The sequence below is a fragment of the Hippopotamus amphibius genome, chromosome 9 (genome assembly GCF_030028045.1).
Source record: "Hippopotamus amphibius kiboko isolate mHipAmp2 chromosome 9, mHipAmp2.hap2, whole genome shotgun sequence".
NCBI classification, from domain to species: Eukaryota; Metazoa; Chordata; class Mammalia; order Artiodactyla; family Hippopotamidae; genus Hippopotamus; species Hippopotamus amphibius.
In genome coordinates, this window is record NC_080194.1 from 31,386,752 (window position 1) to 31,399,793 (window position 13,042).

A 13,042-nucleotide genomic window follows, 5' to 3' on the forward strand; every position below is an offset into this window, starting at 1 on the left:
GGAACATCCACAGCTGAGCTCAGCTCTGCTATGTGATGGGTGAGACTCAATGTAAATACAAACACACTTTCATTTCTCATAGGACAGAAAAACTTTTACTATAAGCCATCTCTTTCAGAGAGGAAGCTAAACAGTTGCCACTGCAATCATTTTCCTGTTACTTATAGACAGTTACAAGTCCAGGAAACAAGTAATTTTTACCGTGTTCCCACCGACCACTTGTTCCGAAATTTCTGCACCCATCCTGTTGTCATCTGTCCCCCGATGCTAACTTCGCATGCCTGGAGACTTTGCCAGGGACCGCACTGAAGAACTTCAGGGCTGGAGACCAGGGTGAGCAGTTTCTGGGATATACAGACAAGTGCCCAGTGCACTGTGCACCCTGCCCATCAGAGCTTTCTCATCTCCTTGGGCACAGTTCAGATCTCATTTCAAAAGCCTTGGAGCAAAAGTCTCCAAGGAAAACACATGTGTGTAAGATGGTAATTATTTAGGTTGATTATCGATATTAATTCAACGTAGTTTCTGTTTTTCCTTTTTATCTTCCTAAAAGACCTGAGTGTACAAGAAAATACTCAGTGAACATCTGACTAATTGTGAGATGAATGGAGGTTGTTAGTGTAGCATAGTGTTTAAAGCAAGGGTGCTTGCTCAATATGCTCTTCCCTTCATGCCCTGCCCTTTGCTTCCAGAAAAACTCCTACTCATCCATCAACACTTCTAGAAAAATTTCCCCAATGCAATCAATCTGAGTAGGTAGTCCTTTTTTTTTCTGGGTTCCCAGATCATGTCTATTATGTTTAGTTTAGCACTTGTCACATTGTCTTTGTTAACTTATATGTCTCTTCCATTGAATAACTAGGTTCTACAAGGCCAGAAGCACATGTTACTCTATTTCAGCATGGGGTCTGTCATATATTATAGTGATCAAATATGAGCACTAAGTAATCAGTCTGACCTGGGTTCAAATCCTAACTTTACCTCTTACCAGTTATTTAACCATGTGAAGTTAATTAATCTCCATAAACCTCAGTTTCCTCATCTAAAAGTCATTTACCTTTAAGAGTTGTTGAGAAAATTAAATTAGGTATTGCACATAAATGTCTGACACAGTAACTGGTCCATACTGAAGGATTTTTTAACTCTCAATTTTATTATTAACTGCACAAATGCTAGGCAAATTAATAAATTCATGACCTACACCTCTGATCACAACCCCTCCATGACGACCGACCGAAGAAGGCATTGTGAGTGAAATGGAGGAGGAAATGTCATTGACATAGTGTTCACGTTTCTCATAAAAATACAGATAAAAATATAGGGGTGCTTTAAATGGTCACTTGTGAAGGATACCTGTTAGGAGAAAATAGCCTAATCATTCTAAACTACTTCCTGAGTAAAAATCAAACTCAGTTTAAATGCTGAAGGTCTTATAATGTGCATTTCAGTCTACCTGTTTGGGCAAGCGATTTTCTCTGGGAGCCTGCAAGAGACAGCTTAATTAGTGGTCATTAGAATAGATGCAGCTGATTACACATTACTTGAAAGTATTTCAGGTCGATTTTTTTTTTCACTTTGTAATCTTCTACCTTTATCCTTCCCTGGCAACTTTTCTGCTTACTTCTGATTGCAGTTTAAGAGACAGACACATTTTCATAAAATTTTACAGCTGTTATTTTGCCTCAGGCTCTTCATCTTTTCTTAATTATGATCATAGTAGCACGAATTCCCAGAGTGCCTACTACGTGCTAGCCAGTGTGCTAAGTGCCAGATATACCATATATCTCCTTTTCCCAGAGCTTGTCACCATTTAACATGCCAGATTATTTGCTTCTCTATTGTTTATCATCTATCTTTCCTGCCCTCCCTCACCCCCTCCCCCCACCTCTAGGGAAGTAAGAGCCCAAGGGCAGGGATCTTTGTTTTGTTTTGTGATATATCCCGAGAGATTAGAACAATTCCTGGCACACAGTAGATGCTCCATAAATATTTGTTGAATGAATGCATCTTCACACAACCCTGAGGTAGCTAGTATTATCCTCATTTTGAGGCTGGGGAAACTGAGGCCCAGAAATGTAAAGTAAAAACCCAGCATCACATAGCTAGTAAACAGCAGCAGCGAGGCCTTGGACTCAGGCTTGTCCGACTCTAAATTCTCCACCTTCTCCAAGAGGCGAATGCTTGTTGCAATCAAGTCCTCTTCTGGGACACATGCATCCCTTGTGCCTGGGCTGGCTTGAGATGGGATTTGAGATCGAGGATGGCAACGCCAAGAGTACACATGACTGTGTTGTCAGAACTAGACAAGGAGACAGGTCAGACTGCTGGCCACAAGGGGGTGGCTTGGAGCCATGTTGTCTACCATAACACCCTCTGGCTGTGTGCTCAAAGAGAACTTTCTGGTCTTCTCAGATCCTATTTTTCCTGCATGCCAAAAGTCAATATAATCTCCCCTACCTCTTACAGACCTTCCAAAGTTTCTTTGAAGATTTGTGGTGTCTGAGCAGAGATTCCAGGTTTTTTTTATTTTTGGTTTTTGGTTTTTTTTTTACTCTGAATCATCTTTTTTTGTTAATTGGAGTATAATTGCTTTACAATGTTGTGTTAGTTTCTGCTGTACAGTGAAGTGCATCAGCTATATGTATACCTATATCCCCTTCCTCTTGGACCTCGCTCCCACCCCATCCCCATCCCACCCATTTAGGTCATCACGGAGCACGGAGCTGAGCTTCCTGTGCCTTAGAGCATATTCCCTCTACTTATTTTAGTAGTATATATATGTATATATGACAGTCCTAATGTCCCAATTTGTCCCACCCTCCCCTTCCCCCCTGTGTCCACATGTCCATTCTCTACATCTGCATCTCTATTCTTGCCCTGCAAATAGGTTCATCTGTACCATTTTTCTAGATTCCGCATATATGCGTTAATATACAATATTTGTTTTCCTCTTTCTGGCTTACTTCACTCTGTGTGACAGACTCTAGGTCCATCCACATCTCTACAAATGACCCAATCTCATTCCTTTTTATAGCTGAGTAATATTCCATTGTATATATGTACCACATCTTTATCCATTCATCTGTTGTTGGACATTTAGGTTATTTCCATGTCCTGGCCACTGTAAACAGCGCTGCAGTGAACACTGGGGTACATGTGTCCTTTTGAATTATGGTTTTCTCAGGGATTCTAGTTCTTTGGAGAAAGAGGTTCTCTACATGCCAGATGTTATTATGATTATAATGACCATTTACTGCTATTCATACCCTTTGATATTCAGAACCAGGCACCTTGGTTTCTGGACCTCTTTAGTCAAAACCCAAACCTATTTCATCCCCAGCTCCTTTGCTTTATATACTGAAAGTTATGAAAATATTGGCTGAGTTCAATATTCCCATCCTGGATGTGGATTTTGGTGAGTGAGTCAAATTAAGAAATCATGACCTGTTGTGGGAGGTTTGGTACCCTCTCCTTACTGTACATAATTCCTTGGCAAGATCTTCCAGTTCCATAGCTTCAGCCGCTGTTTACTGATTGGCTTCCCAACTAGCATCACCCTCCCACTTTGCTAGCCAAACTCCAAACTCATTTTTGCAACTGCCTTCTGCATACCTTCACCTGGATATCCGAAAAGCATCTAATATCCAGCATGTGCAAAGCTCAGTTTCTCTTCTTGTCTTCAAGTCTAAATATCCCTCTCGATTCTTTTTCTAAATGAATGGTATCTGTCATGTTTTACTTGTCAATTCCTGTTTCTTCACCACCCACATCCAGGCATTAAGCTCTGTCTGTTTCAAATAAAAAATGCCTTACATCTCTTTCCTCCTCTCCATGTCTACAAACACTGCCTTAATTCTGGCCCCAAGCAATTGCTGATCTCCTCCCTCGTCTTTCTAGACACAGTTTCCTCCTTCTACACGTGGCCATAACAGCTGTCTTTTGAAATGACAAATCTGATGACATTACACACTCTAACTCTAGGATCTTCAGAACTGGTCCCAGTCCATCATGCTAACACCATGTGCCCCTTCATGCGCTAACATCTTGTCCTCACCACTGTCTTCCATGTCTACCCTATGCTTCAAACTCTTCACCCTCCCCTACATGCAGTGGTTTTAATTTCTTCATGCCTTCACATACTCTGTTCCCCTTGTCTGGAATGCCTTTCCTTTTCTTTGCCACCCATTACATTCACATACATCTTTTAAGTCCCATCTCTTCTGCTTTTCCAAATCCGTGCAGGTAGAGTAGCATCCTTATCTGTGGTTCTATAGCCATTTGTAAATGCCCTCTTGTATTAGCCAGGGTTCTCCAGAAAAACAGAACCAGTAGGATGTATATGTAGGAGGTGATTTATTAGGAATTGGAATAAGGAATTGGTTCACCTTATTACAGAGGCTGAGAAGTCCCCCAATCTGCTGTCTGCACACTGGAGATTCAGGACAGCCAGTGATGTGATTCAGTCTGAGTCTAAAAGCTTGAGAACTAGGAGCACTGAGGGTAGGAAAAGACTGATGTTGTAGCTCAGCAAGAAGGGATGGATTCTTCTTTCCTCCAACTTTTTGTTCTATTCAGGCCTTCAACAGGTTGGATGATGCACATTGGAGAGAGCAAACTGCTTTACTGAGTCCAACAACTCAAATGCTAATTTCATCTACAGACACCTTCACAGACACACCCAGAAATAATCTTTAGCCAAATATCTGGGCACCTTGTGATCCAGTCAAGTTGACACAAAAAAATTAACCGTTACATCTCTCAAAACAATTCTTACTAATACCATCCTATGATACATGTTTTATGATGGGCACTTTTCTGACAGTTATTTAATCCTTGAACCAACCCAAAGAGTAGTTATCTTTATCCTCATCCTCAGAAGGCTAAGACCAAAGTTAAGTCACTTTTCCCAGGTCACCCAGCTGGAAAATGGAATTGCCTACTCCAATGGATACAGTCTGCACCAGAGTCCACGCATTTGAACACTAACCATTTTGTCTCTTACTGTGAGATTTACGTATCTGTCTAGACTGTAAGTTTGTGGGTTTCCCCAACTCTAAAACCTGGATAATTATTATTAATGCCTATTACTCAGGCTTTGGGGAAGCATTAACAGAGCTCAGAAATTAGATGTAGACATAGATGGTAAAAGGCTAATAAGCAATCACCCTTGACTGTTGCACCAGGCTCCTGAAACTAATTCGTCCTTCCAATCCATCCTTTTTGCCACCAGGTTAGTGTTCTAGAGCACAGATGAAATAATATTATTTGGTGGCGTTAGTTTATATGCTAAGGATACGACAGAGAACAAGACAGATATGTCTCCTGTATATATGAGTATAGAGGCTGGTGGGAAAGATAGATACAAGTGTGTGGTTGCAAGTACAGGGAGTATTTTGACAGAGGGCATATATAACAGTAACAAGTGCTGCAACTTTTTTTGGATCTTTTGTTTATCCATTTTTATTGAAATATAGTTGAATGGATAAAGAAGAGGTGGCACACATATACAATGGAATGTTACTCAGCCATAAAAAGGAACGAAATTGAGTTATTTGTAGTGAGGTGGATGGACCTAGAGTCTGTCATACAGAGTGAAGGAAGTCAGAAAGAGAAAAACAAATACCATATGCTAATGCATATATATGGAATCTAGAAAAATGGCACTGATGAACCTAGTGGCAGGGCAGCAATAAAGACACAGACATAGAGAACAGACTTGAGGACACGAGGCAGGGGAAGGGGAGGCTGGGACGAAGTGAGAGAGTAGCACTGATGTATATACACTACCAAATGTAAAATAGATAGCTAGTAGGAAGCTGCTGCATAGCACAGGGAGATCAGCTTGGTGCTTTGTGACGACCTAGAGGTGTGGGATAGGGATGGTGGGAAGGAGGCTCAAGAGGGAGGGGATATGGGGATATATGTATACATATAGCTGATTCACTTTGTTGTATGGAAGAAACACAACGTTGTAAAGCAGTTATACTCCAATAAAGATGAAAAAAAGAAAAAAATTAAAAATTTTAAAAATAGAAGAAAAAAAGAAATATAGTTGATATACAATACTTATTAGCTTCAGGGGTACTACTTAGTGATTTGGTATTTTTATGTGTTACAAATTGATCACCACTAAGTCTAGTAAGTATTTGTCACCATATGAAGCTATTACATTATTGACTCTATTCTCTCTATGCTATAAATTACATCCCCATGACTTATTTAATTAATACCTGGAATTTTGTACCTCTTAATCCCCTTCACCTATTTTGCCAACCCTCCCCCCCACCCCACCTCGACTTTGGTGATCCATTAGTTCATTCTCTGTATCTATGAGCCAATTTCTGTTTTGTTTTGTCTGTTTTGTTTTTGTTTTTTTTAATTTATTTATTTTATTGGCTGTGTTGGGTCTTTTTTGCTGTGCATGGGCTTTCTTTAGTTGCGGTGAGTGGGGGCTACTCTTTGTTTTGGTGCGCAGGCTCCTCATTGCCGTGGCTTCTCTTGTTGCGGAGCACGGGCTCTAGGAGCATGGGCTTCAGGAGTTGCAGCACATGGGCTCAATAGTTGTGGCTCATGGGCTCTAAAGCACAGGTTCAGTAGTTGTGGTGCATGGGCTTAGTTGCTCCGCGGCATGTGGGATCTTCCTGGAGCAGGGATTAAACCCATGTCCCCTGCATTGTCAGCTGGATTCTTAACCACTGTGCCACCAGGGAAGCCCTGTTTGTCTGTTTTTTAGGTTTCACATATAAGTGAAAATATGTGGTATATGTCTTTCTCTGTCTGACTTATTTCACTTAGAATAATACCTTCTAGGTCTGTCCATGTTGTTGCAAATGGCATGATTTCATTCTTTTTATGGCTAAGTAATATCCCATTGTGTATACATATACTACATCTTTTTTGTTGTTGTTTTTTAAGCCCTTTTTTGGAGTGTAATTGCTTTACACTGTTGTGGCAATTTCAGCTGTACAACAAAGTGAATCAGCTGTATTTATACATATATCCCCATATCCCCTCCCTCCCATGGCTCCTTCCCACACTCCCTATCCCACCCTTCTAAGTCATCACCAATCATCAAGTTGATCTCCCCGTGCTATGCAGCAGCTTCCCACTAGCTATCTATTTTACATTTGGTAGTGTATATATGTCAGTGCTACTCTCTCACTTCATCCCAGTTTCCCTTTCTCCCCCAACCCGTGTCCTCAAGTCCGTTCTCTACATCTGCATCTTTATTCTTATTCATTCTTCCATCAATGGACATTTGTTTCCATATCTTGACTATTATAAATAATGCTGCAATAAACATGCAGGGGGGGGGACATATCTTTTCAAGTAAGTGTTTTTATTTTCTTCAGAAAAATACCCAGAAGTGGAATTGCTGGATTGTATGGCAGTTCTATTTTTAATTTTCTGAGGAACACCCATAGTGTTTTCCTTAGTGGTTGCACCAATTTTCAGTCCAACCAACAATGCATGAGTATTCCCTTTTCTCCACATCTTTGTCAACACTTGTTATTTGCTGTCTTTTTTTCTCTTTTTTCTTTTCTTTGCTTTTTTTTTTTTTTTTTTTTGGCTGTGCTGCACAGCTTATGGGATCTTAGTTCCCTGACACCAAGGATTGAACCCAGGATCGCGGCAGTGAAAGTGCTGAGTCCTAACCACTGGACCACCAGGGAATCCCCTTGTTTTCTTTTTGATGATCGCCATTCTGACAGCTGTAGGGTGGTATCTCATTGGGGTTTTGATTAACATAACCCTGATAATTAGTGATTTTGAATATCTTTTCATGTGTCTGTTGGCCATCTGTATGTCTTCCTTAGAAAAATGTCTATTCATGTCCTCTGCCCATTTTTCAATTGAGTTGTTTGGGTTTTTTGATGTTGTGTGCATTCTTTATATATTTTGGATATTAGCCTTTTATCAGATACATTATTTGCAAATATCTTCTCCCATTCAGTAGATTGCCTTTTTGTTTTGTTGATAGTTTCCTTCTCTGTGTAAATGCCCTCTAGTTTGATGTGGTCCCATTTGTTTATTTTTGTTTGTTTCTCTTGCTGAAGAGACAGATCCAAAAAAATATTGCTAAGACTAATGTCAAAGAGCTTACTGCCTATGTTTTCTTCTAGGAATTTTATGGTTTCCTGTATTACATTTAAGTCTTTAATCCATTTTGAGTTATTTTTGTATATGATGTAAGAAAGTGGCCCAATTTCATTCTTTTGCAAATGTTTGTCCAGTTTTCACAACACCATTTATTGAAGAGACTGTCTCTTCCCCCACTGTATATTCTTGGCTCCTTTGTCTTAAGTTAATTGACCATAGATGAATGGGCTTATTTCTGGGACCTCCATGCTGTTCCATTGATCTATGTGTCTGTTTCTGTACCAGTGCCATACTGTTTTGATTATTATATTTTTGTAGTATAGTTTAAAATCAAGGCACATAATACTTCCAGCTCTGTTTCTCTTTCTTAAGATTACTTTAGCTGATGAGGCTCTACTTTGTGTCAGGTACTGTTCTAGGCCATGAGAAATCACTATTTTCATGAAGTTTATGTTCTAATGGGAGACGCAGACCAATAAAAATGTTAGGTAGGGACTTCCCTGGTGGTCCAGTGGTTAAGACTCCATGCTTCCACTGCAGAGGGCATGGGTTTGATGCCTGGTTGCGGAACTAAGATCCCACATGACATATGGTGTGGCAAAAAAGAAAAAGAAAAAAGAAAGCTAGGTAGTGGTAAGTGCTATGAAAAAAAAAATCAGGATAAAGGGGGATAAAGCAGTCTGAGGGTTGTATTGGTTAGGATTAAGTTCAAGTGTACTGTAATAGGCAAAATAAATAAGGGTGGTTTAATATAAGGTTGTTTGTTTCTCTGCAATGATGAAATCCAGAGGTGTGTAGTCCAGGGCCTTTAAAATAGTTTCACAGTCATCAGGCTTCCTCTTTCTTCTCTGCCATTTTCAATGTGTCTTACATGTTCAGGATTGCCTCATGGTTCAAGATGGCTGCAAGAGCTTCAGCCATCACAAATGAAGTCCAGCAATGAAGATGGAAAAAGGAAATGATGGCAAATAAGGGGGCACCTCTCAGTTAAGTCAGCCCCCTTTAAGGTAATTTGCCAGAAATCTCACCCAACTTCTTCCTTCCTATTTTAATAGTCACCACTAAATGTAAGGGAGCCTGGGAAATGCATCTCATCAGCTGTGTGCAATGCTATCCAGAATATAATCAGGGTTTATTCATAAGAAAGAAGGGAAAAGTGGTATTGGATAGACAACTCTACCAGGGCTTACAGAAGGCTTTCCAGAAGAATGGAGGCTTAGGCAGACAGCTGAAAGATGAGTAGGAGGGGCCAGGCCAAGAGGGAAAGAGCACTGCTACCTCTGAGACTTCTGTAGAGCTGGGACCATGCTGATCTTTGTTCTGTGCTCAGAACTTGGCATAGTGCTCACCTTAAGAAATATTAATTGACTAAATATCAGCCTCTAACTGGCTACTTATGCTACCCAATGCATAGTCCCTACCTCCGTAGGAATACCCCCTCTCCCAAAGAAACTTTCTCTGTTATTTCCCTTCTACTTACAGCAAATGACTCTTGTTGAAAAATCATCTTGTATCTAGATGCAGATAGGACTGTGCTTACACATGCCAAGAAATCAAGATATAAAACATGTACTGCAATAAAATCTGATCATAACTTCCAAATGAATCAGGAAACACTGCTTAACAGGCTAATGCATCTCACATATTAAGTATCCTGTGTTGTTTATAGTTACAGAAGCTGCTGAGGCTGGGAGTAAGGTAAGGAAATGAGAAGAAACCAGCCCAGCCTTTCCTGTTGATGAAATTCCAGTGGAGTCTGGTTCTCAGGTTTGGTGATTATTGAGCCAAGTCTGGGAGATCTGACACTGAGCCAATCTCTACTCTGCTGGCAGACCTGGGAAGCCTGGATGGGGTAGCTCAGAGGAGAGACCAAAAGACTGTGTGCCTTTTTTAGAGCCTTGTACATTGTAGATGTTCAATAAATATTGGCTCCCTGAATGGCTGAGGCATTTGAGAAAGAGTTTATAGAAGTATGACACTTGAACTAAGTTATAGGGGTTCTTGCAAGAGTGGGAGAAAGGACAGACATTTGAGAAGGGAAGGTCAGTGTGTGCAAAGGGAGAGAGGTCTGAACAGGTAACCTCAACTGGTTTAGTGAGGCTAGGGGAGGGTAGAAGTGGGAGATGAGGCTATTAAGATGTACTGTACAGGACAGTGCTAAGATGTTTAGACTTTCTCCAGTGGGTAACAGGGAACTTTTGATGAACGCCGAGCATGTGAGGGACATAATCAGAGTCATGGGCTCATCACCCCTCTCTTTTGCAGTCACTATTCCAATGCGAGCCTCCTCTCTAGTCACAATCTTGCTTCCACTCATTTACCTCTCTCTATTCCTCCAGACCTCTTCCTCTTTCCATCCCAATTCTTGATGTCATCATGGGGGCCTTCAGCATCCACATGGATATATCTCCCAACACCTGTGGCCTCCCAGCTTTGATGACTTTCAACTTCAGCTATTCTCTTTAGCCATCCACTCCCACAGCCACATCATAGCCCTTCTCCACCTTGAGAATCTCAAAGCCCAGTTGTTCTCTTCCTCTGTCATCCATCTAGCAAGCAGAAGAATCCAATTACATCATTCCCCTGCTTGAAGCTTTTCAGTGATTCTCAGGGCATTACAAATAAAAATCCAAACTCCTTCCTACAGCCTTCTGTACCCTACATGTTCTGGCTTCTGCCTACTTCTCCAGTCTCATCTTGGGCTAACATCCCCCCTCTCCCCACCTTCCACTCTTCCTTGGCCCTTCAGCCTTTTACAACTACAGTCATATCCCCACCCGCATCGCACCAGACTTCTCTAATGAATTCTCATTACTTGCTGTCCCCTTCCACTTCCCACTCACTCCTCAAGCCAGTAAATGTGGCTTCAGCTCCCCACCCCCCAATCTTCTGACACTCCTCTCTCCAAGGTTATGGTTATAAATTGCCAAATAGAATGGGTGCAGGTAGCCACCCTTGTCTTGAAACTCACTGCTCCTAAACATGATTTCCACGATGTTACTTTTTCCTTCTTCTCCTACTTCTCTGTTCTTTCCTAGTTTTTGTGAATTCCTCTTCCTCTGTCTACTATTTAAATCTCTGTCTTAATGAAATTGAGTTATTTGTAGTGAGGCAGATAGACCGAGAGTCTGTCATACAGAGTGAAGTAAATCAGAAAGAGAAAAACAAATACCGTATCCTAACACATACATTTGGAATCTAGAAAAATGGTACTGATGAACTTAGTGGCAGGGCAGGAATAAAGACATAGAGAACGGACTTGAGGAAATGGCCGGGGTGGGGGGCGGGGGGGAGGCTGGGATGTAGAAAAAGAGTAGCATTGACATATATATACTACCAAATGTAAAATGGATGGCTAGTGGGAAGCTGCTGCATAACCCAGGGAGATGAGCTCGGTGCTTTGCGACGACCTAGAGGGGTGGGAGGGAGGCTCCAGAGGGAGGGGATATGGGGATATATGTATACACATAGCTGATTCACTTTGTTGTACAACAGAACCTAACACAACATTGTAAAGCAACCTCTGTCTTATATGGAGCTCTATCATCAGGACCTTATAGTCCCACTCTACACTTTTCTTTGAGCATCTGGATCCTTGTCCATGGCTTCCCCATTCCCTCATCAGATGGCACACACAGGCACCTCAACACAATGTATTCCAAACTGAGTTCACCATCTCCCACTCCCCCGCCTCTTGCCAAGACCCAGTCCACACCATTCAAGAAAAGCGCCCACCCGTTTCTTCCCATTTGCCCAAACCAGAAACCTGCAAGTCATTCCAGGTTGCTCCTTCTCCTTCATCCTCCACGAGTGATTAATCCCCACATGTGAGTGAGGCTAGCCTCTAAATGTCTCCGACCTCTGCTTAACCCCAGCCCCTAGTTCAGGTCCTCCTCATCTCTCTTCCAAACTTCTGGACCTCCTGATTGCTGTGTTCGCTGTCTTTGTTTTGTATCTCTTGTCCTCATTGGATCATGTCTTTTTCAGTTTCTTATCCTCTGGTCTGCCACAGTGGCTGGCACATAGTGTGTGCTTGTCTGCATTTGTGACCACATGAATGAACACGTGAATATGTGCATAGAAGAAGCTACGAATGGGGCAAGGCACTCAGCAGGGTCTCGTTCAAAATAACGTGTCTACAAAGTCAAGATTCACCAATCACTTGCACAACTTTGTGAAGTGCTTATTATTATTCCTAACCTCTCCAGTTCAATAACTGAACCTAAACCATAGAATTAATGTCACAGAATTTGCAGATGGAAAAGCCTGGATTTTAACCCACGGCTCCAAGTCTTAAATTTTCACCAAGCCTTCGAGTTTTTCTCAGCAACTGTATTATTTTTGGGTCCTACCAACAATCTGGGAGTAGCCAAATTATCTATTCTACTTGCAGCATTGTTTTTAAACAACACATTTTTGCCCTCAGAAAATGAAATGTATTCATTTCCTTAAAGTACAAAACTTTCTCTTCATTGTTGCTGCTCCAAAGAACGTGTGATCATGTGTAACCTCAGGTAGACACTTCAGTCCTGGTGTGTATGTTTAAAAAACGGCCCTGGGCACCAGATGCAGGAAGAATTGTATTCTGCTCTGTGGCTTGAAACTCCCACTTCCTTGGTGCTTTTGGCAGCCAGTCATCGCCTAGAAAGGCTGACACAGATAAAACATCACCCAAATAGAGTTTGATTTCCTGCATCATCTTCCCTCAAATCGCTTCCTCCTCCTCCCATATTCCCTTCTTCTGTGAATAGCCACCCACGTCCCACACCAGAAACCTGGTCATCATCCCTGAGTCCTGCCTCTACACATCCAACCCAGCACTAAGCCAGCCTGTTCTACCTCCTCCGTATCCCATGAGTCTATTCTCTCTTCATTTCAATGACTACTGCCTTCATTCCGGCCTCCATCTGAATCTTAGCTGCATTTGGAATCAGCCTCCTGA